This window comes from Amblyraja radiata, chromosome 25 (assembly GCF_010909765.2).
Source record: "Amblyraja radiata isolate CabotCenter1 chromosome 25, sAmbRad1.1.pri, whole genome shotgun sequence".
Taxonomy (NCBI): Eukaryota; Metazoa; Chordata; class Chondrichthyes; order Rajiformes; family Rajidae; genus Amblyraja; species Amblyraja radiata.
Window position 1 is genome coordinate 27,555,750 of NC_045980.1, and position 13,336 is coordinate 27,569,085.

At 46.7% G+C, this 13,336-nt stretch overlaps 1 protein-coding gene and 1 long non-coding RNA gene across 4 annotated transcripts in view; one reads left to right on the forward strand and one right to left on the reverse strand.

Moving 5' to 3' along the window:
* The window catches only part of LOC116987521 (oxysterol-binding protein 2-like), a 212,351-nt gene that overhangs the window by 51,167 nt on the left and 147,848 nt on the right, over window positions 1-13,336 (forward strand). The gene's annotated exons all lie outside the window — the stretch shown is intronic.
* The window catches only part of LOC116987522, a 31,576-nt gene continuing 25,428 nt past the window's right edge, over window positions 7,189-13,336 (reverse strand). For both annotated transcript variants that reach the window (XR_004415728.1, XR_004415727.1), the window contains exons 2-3: window positions 11,097-11,223; window positions 7,189-7,364 (exon numbers count right to left, since the gene is read on the reverse strand). This is a non-coding gene — a long non-coding RNA (uncharacterized LOC116987522). The remainder of the gene's footprint in view (window positions 7,365-11,096; window positions 11,224-13,336) is intronic.

The window sequence follows — 13,336 nt, forward strand, 5'->3', positions numbered from 1 at the left end:
AGTCCCATAAATTTGATGTCATCTGTTCAGTCACTGAAACGGTCTCGAGGAGAGGTTCTGTTGAAACGTTTGAAGGGGAAAGTTGAAATGTGATTAGTCAACAGAGGTTAAGACGGGGCGATATTTTTCATTATTGCATGGACTTCCATTTAGTTTATGCTTTCCATTAATTTGTGAGTGTTCCTCTGGTTTGGTGTTGGAAAATATTGAATGTACTGCACCTTCACCGGCTTTTTGAATGGCTATTCATATTTCAGGGATATACTTTTTTCCAGACATTGAATTTGATTTATATCTTACCCACACCCTAGGGCAGGATAATTGAACTGAGGGCGTGCTGTTGGAAGGATTAGAATTGAAGGTAGACCTCTCACTGCTGTCATTGTTGATCTATTTGCCACTGACATATTAAATGCATGGAATTTATAGTTATCAGACAATGGCTTCATTAATCATTCAGAATGCCTAAGAGCCTCTTATGGTCAAAACTCAAGTGATCGTAGCACATAATTGGAAGCTACTTTCTTTATATCTGAGGTCCGAGGGGACTCATTTTGTCATTCATGTATTGCCATGTGTATCAGCACCGCTTTGCTGGTTGGACAGCTACTTCACTATTTTGTGTCGGAAGGAACTGTAGGTGCTGGTTTACACCGATGATAGACACAAAATGCTGCAGCAACTCAGTGGGACAGGCAGCATCTCTGGATAGAAGGTCGTTTCGGGTCGAGACCGTATATAAACTTGTCGTGTTCAAGAAGGAACTGCAGATGCTGGAAAATCGAAGGTAGACAAAAGTGCTGGAGAAACTCAGCGGGTGCAGCAGCATCTATGGAGCGAAGGAAATGGGCAACGTTTCGGGCCGAAACCCTTCTTCAGACTGACTTCTATAAACTTGTCGTGTTGTAATCACATCCTCCTGCCGTGATGCAGCCATCCTCTTCGAGGGAGAATGACATAACTATAGAGCGTGGTGTGTTTACATGGATGGTTCCCAATAAAATTAATAGATTTTAGAAGTTTGGTTTAGAGATAAAGCGCAGAAACAGCCCATCGGCCACCGAGTCTGCGCCGACCAGCAATCTGAAGGGTCTCGACTCTCTCTTCCCGAAACGTCACCCATTCCTTCAACCTAAAGTTGTAGGTCCAACTTGTTCTATTTGATCTTGTTTGTGCACGTCGGGTTGATTGCATTAGTCGAAACAGGGTGGACCACGTGGAGGTAGCAATCTCCCACCCCACCCATACACTAGTACTATCCTACACACTAGGTACAATTTATAATTTTACCAAGCCAATTGACCTACAAATCTGTACGTCCTTGGAAGCTGCCCGTAGTCAGGATCGAACCTGGGTCTCTGGCACTGTAGTCACAAGGCAGCAACTCTAACGATGTGCCACTGTGCCCTTGGTGATGAATAGATCGGCAGTTAGTGCATGGATATCTTAAATAATCAATGTATCACAAATGTAAAAAGTGAAAGTGTTGATTTGGCTGTGATGGCATTACAGTGTTTAATAATTGATCGTTCCAGGTTATTGTCACATCTGTGAAAAGGGCACATTGATGTCTGCTGCTGCCAGACATTCTGATCTAAGATGGCACCGCGTCGTAGTCTATTTAAATTTGCATGATGCAGTCCAAAGAAATGGATGTGGTTATGTGCCTACTGCTTTGTAGTCATTGTATTCTAGCCTGGCAAACCATCAAGCTAGCAAAGATTTCTATCAATCAACAGTTTATATGTAACCCCCCACCCACCCCTGGTCTCTGCTCGAAGGTTGACACAAAATGCTGGAGTAACTCAGCGGGACAGGCAGCATCTCTGGAGAGAAGGAATGGGTGACGTTTCGGGTCGAGACCCTTCTTCAGACTGGTCACTGCTCCATGTCTTCCAAAGTTCTTGCATCTCCTCAGCTGTCCCCCTCTCAATCATGCGCTGGTTATTCAAGCAGCAACATCTTGCTGTTATTTATATCCCTAACAGGTTATGTGCCCAGGAAGATCTTACAGGACCATCAACAGAAATAAATTCCACTGAGCCACATAAAATGGGTAGACGAGCGACAAAAGGCGTAGCTAAATAGATTGCTTTTAAAAAAAATAAAGATCGGTTTGTGAAAATAATAGATTCCAGTGATTGAGGCGCAGAGAGCTGAAGGCGAGGCAGCTTTGGTGGGGAAATGCAAAAATAAATCTGTATCTGCTGGAAATACGAAATAAAATTCAGGATAAAAGATAATCGAGCTGAAACGTTAAGGTCTCTCTCCACTATGGCCGCCCGCCCCTGTGTTTAAGAAGGAACTGCAGATTCTGGAAAATCGAAGGTACACAAAAATGCTGGAGAAACTCAGCGGGTGCAGCAGCATCTATGGAGCGAAGGAAATAGGCAACGTTTCGGGGCTTGCTGAAGAAGGGTTGTCTCCGCCTGAAATACTTATCCTTTCATGCCTTGCCATCTCCTTTTAGCTCGTTGGTCTGCTGGAAGTTTTATTTGCGTGGGTTGTGTTTGGGTTGCAGTATAGCGCGTGTGCAGAGCAAACTTCAGCCGCGTCTGCTGTGGGTCGTTCAGCTCCGGGATTCATGAGAGTTGAAGCCCGAATCAGGTCAGGACATGGGAGTGTGGTGGATTTGGCTGTTGGGAGCCTCAATGGACGGAATACTTTACCTCGGCTTACGTGTCCATTCAGGGCAGGCGGGCGGAGGTGGTTGTCGGCGAGGGGTGATGGGGCTGGGGAATGTGAGGGGGCGGCAAGGTGGGGTTGCTGCCGCTCCCTCGGCGCTGGAGACCCGGGTTCGATCCTGACTACGGGTGGAGTTTGTACGGAGTTTGAACATTCTCTCTGTGACCTGTGTGGGTTTTCTCCGGGTCCTCCGGTTTACTGACACACTCCAAAGACGTCCGGGTTTGTAGGTTAATAAACTTCGGTAACAATTGTAATTTGCCCCTGGTGTGTGTAGGATAGTATAGGGCGATCGCTGGTCGGCGCGGACTCGGTGGGCCGAAGGGTCTGGTTCCACACTGTATCTCTAAAGTATAAATCCAGCTCATTTGAGATCCACTGGAGAACGGTAGGTGCTGGAATCTTGAGCAAAACACAAAGTGCTGGAGGAACTCAGTGGGTCAGGCAGCTTCTGCCTGATTAGTGTCAGGGGTTACGGGGCGAAGGCAGGGGAGTGGGGTTAGGAGGGAGAGGTAGATCAGCCATGATTGAATGGCGGAGTAGACTTGATGGGCTGAATGGCCTAATTGTACTCCTGTCACTTATGACGTTATGATCTGGAGAGGGAATGGTCGGACGATGAAAAAGTCTGAAGGGTCAAGACCCGAATCGTTCCCCATCCATTGCCCCCACCGACGCTGCCTGAGCCGCCGAGTTCCTCCAGCACTCTGTGGGGTTATTGGTTCAGATGCTCCCCCTGCCTGTAGTAGGAGTTTCAACGTCAACCGTGGGGAAGTGGGGTCTCCTGCCGCGTTCCTCATAAAGAGGAGACAAAATATACCGCAGATGCTGAAATCATGAGCAAAAACAGTGAAGAAGGGTCCCGACCCCGAACGCCGTCTGCTCTTTCCCTCCCCAGATACCCCCCCAGGGTTGAGTTCGTCCAGCAGTTAGTGTTTTGCTTTCATAAATATTTTCCCTGGAAGAAATGTTTAGCGTGAATTCAACCCGCGCGCTTTAATGTTTACAACACGGCAGGAAACTGTCTTCCAGATTGCTTTAAAATTATAGAAATGTACCTGGAAAATGTGGACTTACTACCTTGTAATTGGGTGTTGGGGTTGTCTTTCCACATCAGCGGACACATTCACATATAAATATATATACAAGCCCGCACTCATGTATTCTGTCCAAGCTGTTCACAACTGTCAGAGTCAGAGGGCTGTGTTATTTTTGGATGTGGTGTTTTATTGGACGGAAGATGTCTTACGCAGCCCCTGAGGTAGTGGGACTGTGTTCAGTGGGGTTGGCGAGAGAGCCTCCGTCTGCCTCGGCAGCCGCGCACTGCTCTCTCTCCACAAGCTGGGAGTCATCCTCTCTGCACGGGAGGTGAGTGGATCACGTTGGATGGGGCGAAAACATCGGACTGAGCAGTGATCAGGTAGACATTCGGCTTGCTTTGTTTCCGGTTGGCATTTGGTTCTTTCCATTTCTTTGTACTTGTGTGTTGTTTGTCCTGGTAGTTCAGTTCAGTCAGCCGAGATTTGGGGTTTTCACAATCTTTCGTCGAATAAACCTCTTATTTTCAGTCTCTGTTTCTCCCGTCACATATTTAATTTAATAATTTAATAATTTGTTTATAGGGACAGTGCATATTAATGAACATTTGCATGTAAATATGCGAGATTGTAGCCAATCAGTAGCTAATTTCCGTCTCTAGTCCCAGGCAAAGGTAGGTGAAGTGTCTTGTCCAAGAAATGATGAATGTGAATCACCCTGTGTGTGTGTGTCTGTCTGTGTGTGTGTCTCTCTCTCTCTCTCTCTCCCCCCCCCCCCCCCTCTCTCTCTCTCTCTTTCTCTCTCTCTCTCAATCCCATCTTTCATTGATCTGACCAGCTCACAATTAATGCCGAGATCCTAGCAGGCATGAAAGTGAAGAAAAACAATGTGTCTTTCTCAGCCACGTCGTGGAGGTTACATTGCTGGTATAAGTCGAGTCTCAAACACTGATCTTTGTGCCTTGGGAAACATAAACAGTTGAAGCCGAGTGTTTATTTTATGCAGAGCGAGGAGCAATCTGCTTAGTATTTCAGTTGGCCGTTTTGACCTCTCCCGGAACGTAGAAATACAGTAATGTCTGTTTGGCAGCTATTTGGCAATAACTAACCTTTGACGATTTTCGCCCGACCCCGGGGAAATACAACGCTGCCGAGCTGTTATGGCTCCTTAATTAGTCTTTATAAATAAACCAGGTCCCTAATGAAATATCTGAAAGTCACATATTGTGGTCAGCATCGAACAAGTAAAGACGCGATGGCTCTTTTGTGAGGGCGCAGAGGAGATTTACTGGGGATGTTGAGCAAAACCACAGTGCTGGAGGAAATCAGTGGGTCAGGCAGCATCCGTGGAGGGAATGGACAGACGACGTTTCGGGTCGCCAGGAATGGAGCAGCTCAGATTTTCTTTGGAAGCGATGAGGCTGAGAGGAGATTTAACGGAGTTGTTTTTAAATAAATGGGGCGTAGAAAAACTAGCAGAAGGGAGAAAAAACAGAAACACAGATTTAATTTATTTGGTGAAGGGGTTCGAGGGGAGACGAGGAATAATCTTGTCGCACGGGGTCTGGGTGGGAATCTGACGCTCCCGGACTGAAAGGCAGAAACCATCCTCACGTTAAGACACAACCTGGGCGTGTGTTGGATGAACCGAGACCCGGCTAAGCACCCGTCGCTGGAAGGAGCGATGATCCCGCGTTCCCCCGGCATAGACACGAGGGGCCGAGTGGCCTCCCTCCTAATAAATATTTCGTGAACCTGACGGGAACGTCGTCCAGTGAGACGTATTTTCGAGCCCTTGGCTCTTGGATGGGACGCTCGCCATTTATAGTCACACAGCGCGGAAACAGTCCATTCGGCCCAACTCGACCATGCCGACCAAGATGCCCCATCCAAACGTCCCATGTGGCCATAGCCCTCTTAAACCTTCCCTGTCCATGTGCATGTCCACATACGCTTTGTTACTGTATCTGCCTCAACTACTTCCTCTGGCAGCTTGTTCCATGCATCCACCACCCGACGTGTGAAAGGTGTCCCTCAAGTTCCTATTAAATCTTAACCCCTCACCTTAAACCGATGCCCTCTAGTTCTTGATTTCCCTACCCTGAGAAAAAAGCTGTGTGCATTCGCCCTGCCCTTGTCCTCCAGAGATGCTGTTTGGCCTGCTGAGTTCCTCCAGCACGTTGTGCCTTACACAAGATTTCAACGCCTGCAGTCCCTTGTTTAGTTTAGAGATACAGCACGGAAACAGGCCCTTCGGCCCACCAGCGATCCCTACACCTACTAGGGACATATCTTACATTTACCAAGCCAATTAACCTACAAACGTGTACGTCTTTGGGTAGAAACCGAAGATCTCGGATAAATCCCACGCAGGTCACGGGGAGAACGTACAAACTCCGTACAGACAGCACCCGTAGTCGGGATCGAACCCGGGTCTCCGGCGCTGCATTCGCTGTGAGGCAACAACTCTACCGCTGCGCCACCGTGACTGTGCGGACCGTTATTGTTTTGATGCTCCCGAGTCCTATTAACCGGTTCGGGCCATGCTTTGGGGCATTAAGGAGACCCAGTGATCAGGCGACATCTACCCTAACTACCGGATATTTTTTATTAACGTCCGTGGTTTGTTAGAATTCGACTGAGAGAGAGAGAGAGAGATGGAACGCGCCTGAACCAAGCCTTGGTGTTAATGTTGGAAACAAAGAACTGCAGACGCTGGTTTATACCAAAGATGGACACAAAATGCTCGAGTAACTTGGCGCGCCAGGTCGCATCTCTGAAGAAAAATGATAGGTGACGTTTCACTGATTGCAGAGTCCCGACCCAAACCGTCACCTATGCATTTTCTCCAGAGATGCTGCCTGGCCCGCTGAGTTACCCTAGCATTTCGCGTCCATTCATGGGGTTCTGTTGCCCTGGGTTGGAGCCTGGTCTGGCGGTCTAAGGGCAGTGAGGTTTTGGCCCGGTGCTCCCCAACTCGTGTGTAGGAAGGAACTGCAGATGCTGGTTTACACCGAAGATAGACACAAAATACCGGAGTAACTCAGCGGGACGGGCAGCACCTCCGGAGGGAAGGAACGGGTGACGTTTCGGGTTGTGGGAGGAGACCGGGCATTGTGTACAAGAGGATAGGCACGAAAAGCTGGAGTAATTCCGCGGGACAGGCAGCAGCATCTCTGGGTAGAAATAATGAACTGCAGATGCTGGTTTAAACCGAAGATAGACTCTACACAATTGTGTACAGATGTCCCTCAAGCCCTTGGAATGGCGCTGGGAGACGGAGAGATGACAAGACGAGGGAGGGGGGAAGGAAATCAAATATTGTTAAAGTGCACAAAGCGACACACACACACATCCTCCCGGCGTCTCGCTGCATCTGCTCGCTGGCTTTGTTCCACCCCCCTGCCCACCGCTGGCTGTGCCGGGGGTTAAGGGCGCTCTAGCGGGTAATGCTCGGCTCCCCGGGAGCGCTGCCTGGCAAGAAGTCGAGAGTCCGCCTCGTCCCCTCTGCATGTATCCACGTGGAGCTCCGGGGTGCAGCGATGTGTCTCAAACTCTTCGGTCACCTGCGCCTGCAGCTGCACCAGACTGCAGCGTGTCTCTTCAGCGGCTGGCAAGGTCAGAAGGTCGAATATTAAACACCTGGCGTGGAAGAAGGGGCTTTGTTTTTGTCAGCAGCGGTAGAGTTTCTGCCTTTACACTTACAGCGCCAGAGAGAGCACGGGGACTGTCTGTGTACTGAGTTTGTTACGTTCTCCCCGGTTTCCTCCCACACCCCCAAAGACGTGCAGGTTTGTTGGTGTGTAGGAAGGAACTGCAGGTAACTGTTGGTTTACAGCGAAGATAGACTCAAAAAGCTGGAGTAACACAGCGGGACAGGCAGCATCTCCAGACCCTTCTTCAGACTGAGAAAGTAGCTTCGGTAAAAAACTGTAAATTGTCCCTAAGTGTGTGGGATAGTGATAGTGTACTTGGTGATCGCTGGTCGGTGCGGACTCGGTGGGCCGAAGGGCGTGTGTTTCTAAACACAAAAACTAGAACAAAAAACAGAGCGACACATTTAGCAGATTTGGTCGTTCTCAGCATACCCTGTGCCTGTCTGTCTGTCTGTCTGTCTGTCTGTCTGTCTGTCTGTCTGTCTGTCTGTCTGTCTGTCTGTCTGTCTGTGCGTTGTTCTCGCTTTCTTTATGTTTTGTGATGTGATTCCATCGCGTTGCGGGAAGCGATCGGTTACAGTTTGCGGCGGCACGGTGGCGCAGCGGTAGAGTTGCTGCCTTCCAGCACTGGAGAACCGGGTTCGATCCTGACCACCGGTGCTGTCCGTACAGAATTGGTAGATTCTCCCTGTGACTGCGTGGGTTTTCCCCGGCCGGGTGCTGCGTTTTCCTCCCAAGACGTACAGGTTTGTAGGTTAATTGTCTTCTGTAACTTGTCCCTAGTGTGTGGGATAGATATCGCTGGTAGGCGCGGTAGGGAAAGAGGTCCAGATAGGTTTGGAGAAGGAAGTGGGTAATCACACCGTTCACTAGATGGAGAAGTTGTGTCAGATTTTCATTCATTTCATTAGTGAACCTCGGCTTCAATGTAACTCTCGTTTATCATTGAAATTTGGGAAGAACAGGCGAGGAAACGCTCTGGTCAATCAGTTGTAGATCAAATCTCCTGGTCCTTCATAGACCATACAAGAGTCAAAAAGTCAACGTCGAAGCGTTGGAATTAACATTGGGAATCAGCCAGGAAAGTCTTGCCTGAACCTCATCCAGGGAGAGCATTGGCGCAACGAGTAGACCCGCTGTCTTACGGCGCCACATACCCTGGTTCAATCCCCACCAGGGGAGCTGTGGCCACTAGTAAATTAGAAACATAGAAAGTAGGCGCAGGAGTAGGCCATTCGGCCCTTCGAGCCAGCACCGCCATTCAATATGATCATGGTTGATCGTCCAGAATCAGTACCCTGTTCCTGCTCCCCCCCCCCCCCCCCCCCCCCCCCCCACATCCCTTGATTCCGTTAGCCCTAAGATCTATATCTAACTCTCGCTTGAATACATCGAGTGAATGGGCCCCCACTGCCTTCTGTGGCAGAGAATTCCACAGAATCACAACTCTCTGGGTGAAAAAGTTTTTCCTCATCTCAGTCCTAAATGGCCTACCCCTTATTCTTAAACTGTGACCCCTGGTTCTGGAGGTTTGCAAATGAATGGTTGAAGGTCGGGAGAATAAAAACATGAATTAATAGTCGACTAAGACTTGTGAGAATGGATGATTGATGGTCAGCGCTACTCCATTTGCCTTGTCTCTCTGCTACTCTTTAAATCTAATTTGGGGTTTTATTGAAGGGAAGTATTTGGAACAAAATGTCTGTATATGTGAAGGCACAAGAAACTGCAAATGCTGGAATCTTGAGGGAAAAAAACATAATGTGCTGGAGGAACTCAGCGGGTCGGGCAGCATTTTGGGAGGGACCGCATGGGTTTCCTCCAGGTGCTCTGTTTTCCTCCCACCTCCCAAAGACTTGCAGGTTTGTAGGTTAATTGGCCCTCATGTGTAAGCGGATTGATGAGGAAGTGAGATTATATCAAACTCGTGTGAATGATGGTTGGCGTGGACTCGGTGGGTCGATGGACCTGTTCCCTTGCTGTTTCTCTAAACTAGACCTTCAGTCTGAAGTAGAGTCCCAATCCGAAACATTACCTCCCCAGATGCTCTCTCCGACCCGCTGAATTTCTCCAGCACTTTGTGTTTTGCTCTGTATATTTTGAGTTAGATTGGCCATTGTTTAAATGTTAGCTTCCTCTAATGAGGTTTGTGTAAGCCTCCGTAGTGTTTTGTAATTGACCATGTATAGTTGCTAGAATATAGACACAAAATGCTGGAGGAAGGGGCCTGTCCCACTTACGCGATCTTTACAGGCGCCTGCGGCACACGTCTTAGGTCGTCGAAATTTTCAACATGTTGAAAATTCAGCAGCGACTCTTTGGAGACCTCTCACGACCGTAGGCTGTACGGTCGTGAGAGGTCTCCTAAAGTCGTGAGAGGTCTCCAAAGAGTCGTAGCATCTTTCTGGTCACTGCTGAATTTTCAACATGTTGAAATTTTCAGCGACCTATGACGGGTGCTGGCAGTCGTCTGTAAAGGTCGCGCAAGTGGGACAGGCCCTTAACTCAGCGGGTCAGGCAGCATCTCGGGAGAAAAAGGATGGGTGATGTTTTCGGGTCGGGACCCTTCTTCAGACTCTTTGGGTCTGTAGACGGGTGCTGACCTGAAACGTCACCCATCCTTTCAGTCTGAAGAAGGGTCCCGACCCTGAGTAACTCCAGCACTTTGAGTCTATCTTCGGTGTAGACCAGCATTTGAAGTTCCTTTCTACACATGAATAGGTGTGAGGGAGATCTTTCCAGAGACCTTCTCCCTTTGGCTTCCTCCTGCTGATGCCCAGTTAGTGACTCTCAGCAGCTGAGTTCCGAGATCCTTTCAGAACATTGAGCTTTAGCAAAATCCTGCAGTGAAGAAAGATCAGGAGGTTTGAACCACAGCTAATTTAAAAGTGAAATGTTAATTATTGATCTAATAGTGCTGGTGAAATCTTTGTTTAAATTGCATAAGGACTACACAATGCTGACTGATTGTGCGGGTTGGTGAGTTGTATGCTCAGCAAAGTGCAAGAGGACAGCTCCTACTGCATTACATTCCCTGGTCAAATAAAGCTAGAGTGGGTATAAATTAATCTGGATGCAGCAGACAATAGCTGACACTGTATAAGTGCAGCCAATGCATTTTTCACCATTGTCATTGTAATAATATTTTGTGTCATTTCCTTGTCACTTTTAAACTTATTAAAGTTGGGAACTTTAGCTAAAGAGCCAGAGCTCATGCCAAAAGATTCGTCCTAATGGGTAAATGTAGAAAAATAATACCAGGTATTTTAAATCTGTAAGATAGGCCTGGCCAAATTGGCTTTTATTAAATATCCTGTTTGTGAAAATAATTCAGCTCCGAGTAAACTCCTGGGAAATAATAAGTTCATAAATTCTAGGAGCAGAATTAGGCCATTTGGCCCATCAAGTCTACTCTTCCATTTAATCATGGCGGATCTATGTTTCCCTCTCAACCTAATTCTCCTGTTTTTGCCCCATAACCCCATGACAGCCTTGGAACAAGAGACAGATGAGTTCAGATTTTCAACATTGAGGATTAGGTGTGAGGAAGCCATGTTTGAAGAATAGTTATCAGGAGCATTTACTAACCCGTTCTGCTGAAGTGGTGGTGGGTGGGGTGGGGTGGGGGAAGGGGAGGAGATGGGAAAGATCAGAATGGACAAGAGCTATAAGAAAGGACCATGTTGCCTGTCCATTCCCTCCACTGACATTGCCTGACCTGCTGAGTTATTCCATCAGTGTTCTGCTCAAGATTCCAGCATCTGCTGTTCCTTGTGCCTCCATTGTATCCACTTGTTTAATTCTTAGCTGAAGTGAAATCATTTCATGCTGGTGATGTGACTGAGCTGCAAAAAAAGATTGAAGTGGAGGATAAAATATAGCTTATCACAAAAAAAGCAAAGAATTTTGACAGTTATTGTGAAAGGAATAAATAATAACAGGAAGCTGATTTATTCTACTTTTGAAAAATATTGGGTGTAAGATCGGTTAAAGCTTGGACCTCAGCACGGTTTGCTTTTGTTGAATGGTCGCAGAATGCTTTCTGTGAGTGAATGCTGATTCTGGGTAGGGATGTTTTCCATTGTCTAGTAGCTGCAATATTTTGTAACTGTACTAGCTTTGTGGCTCTATTCCTTGAACCTTGGCTCAATGCTATTACTCTGTGTTTGAAGTTACAGTCCAGCGTTCAAACAATTTCAATTTCTAAAAAAAACATTTTGTCTAAAAAACAATGTAAAAGTAATCATCCTAACATTAGAAATTGAAATTGGACTTGTGATCCTTTGAAATGCTATGGTTATCAGCACAATTGCTGTGGGATCTTTATTAGCTGGGCAAGTGGGCTGAAGAATGGCAAATGGAGTTAAATTCAAATAGGTGTGAGCAGTTGTATTTTGGAAAGTCAAACCAGATGAGAGCAGTGAATGATAGGCCTGATGAGTGTGTTAGAGCAGAAGGGCCTACAACTACTGGTACACAGTGACCTGAAGCTGGCATCTAAGTCTTTTGGCATGGTGACAGGGAATTAACTCTAAAAGTTGGAACATTATGCTACAGTTGTACTAGATTTTGATGAGGCTGTACTTGGAGTATAATATGCAGTTTTAGTCACCTTGCTGTAAGAAAGATGCCATTAAGCTGGAAAGAGCGCAGAGAAGATTTACAAGGATATTGCCAGGACTTGAGGCTTAAGCTGCAGGGAAGGTTTAGGCAGGCTAGGACTTTATTCTTTGGAGCGCAGGAGGCTAATGGGTGATTTTATGGAGGTGTATAAAATCATGAGGAGAATAAATAGGTTGAATGTGTTGTCTTTTTCTCAGGGTAGAAAAATCAAGAGCTTGAGGATATAGGTCTAAGGTGAGAGGGAAACAATTTAATAGGAATCTGAAAGGCAACATTTATATATTGTTGGGTGCATGGAACGAGTTGCGCAATGAAGGGGTTGAAACAGGTACCATAACAACATTTAAAAGACATTTGGACATATATGGACGGAAAAGGTTTAGAAGGGTATGGGCCAAATGTGATCAAATAGGACTATCTTGGATGGGCATCTTGGTTGGCGTGAATGAGTTGGGCCAACAGAGTCTTTTCCAATGCTGCCTATCTCTCTGACCTAAAAATAGAGATTGGTGGAAATACTGAGTGGTCAAGAGATATTAGTGCAGAGAAATACTCAGCTGGTCAAGGATCCTACATCAAGACTGGGAAAGTGGGAAGGTGCATGTTTTAAGTTGCAATAAGGGTGGAAGTGGACAGTTCAACAGGGATGTCAGTGAAGCAGAACAGAATTGTCAAGATAATGATTACTTTAAAAACCATCAATTGGAACAAAATAATTGAGAGACAAATGTGAAGCTTAACAAATTGAAATAGAAAAGTATAACCATATCCGTATAAGTTGAAAAGAAAGTTGGGGGTGTGTGGTAATCAGAGATTATTGAACTCAATATTAAGTCCCATGGTTATAATATACCTTGTCAAAAGATGCAATGCGGTTCTTCACGCTTACGCTGGGCATTTATTGGAGCAATGTAGGAGGTCAAATACTGAGGTCGGAATGGGAGTGACATAGAGAGTTAAAGTGACTGGGCAACTGGAAGCTCAGGGTTACTCTAGTAGACTGAATGAAGGTATTCTACAAAATTAGGTTTGTACACCTAATCTACATTTGGTTTCTCCAATGTAGAAAACTTTGATCTACAAGTGTCTGCACCTTCCCCCCCTCTGCAACTTAAAACACACTTGTCTTCCTGCTTTTCCAAGTACAGTGTAGGGTCCTTGATTTAAACATTGGTCTAGTTTCCCTCCCCATTGATACCACCTGACCTGCTGAGTGCTTTCAGCATTCTGCAGTCTTTTGCTCCACAGGTCTAGTTTAGTTTAGTTTAGAGATGCAACGTGGAAACAGACCCTGCGGCCCACCAAGCCCGTGCCGACCACCAATCACCCATACAG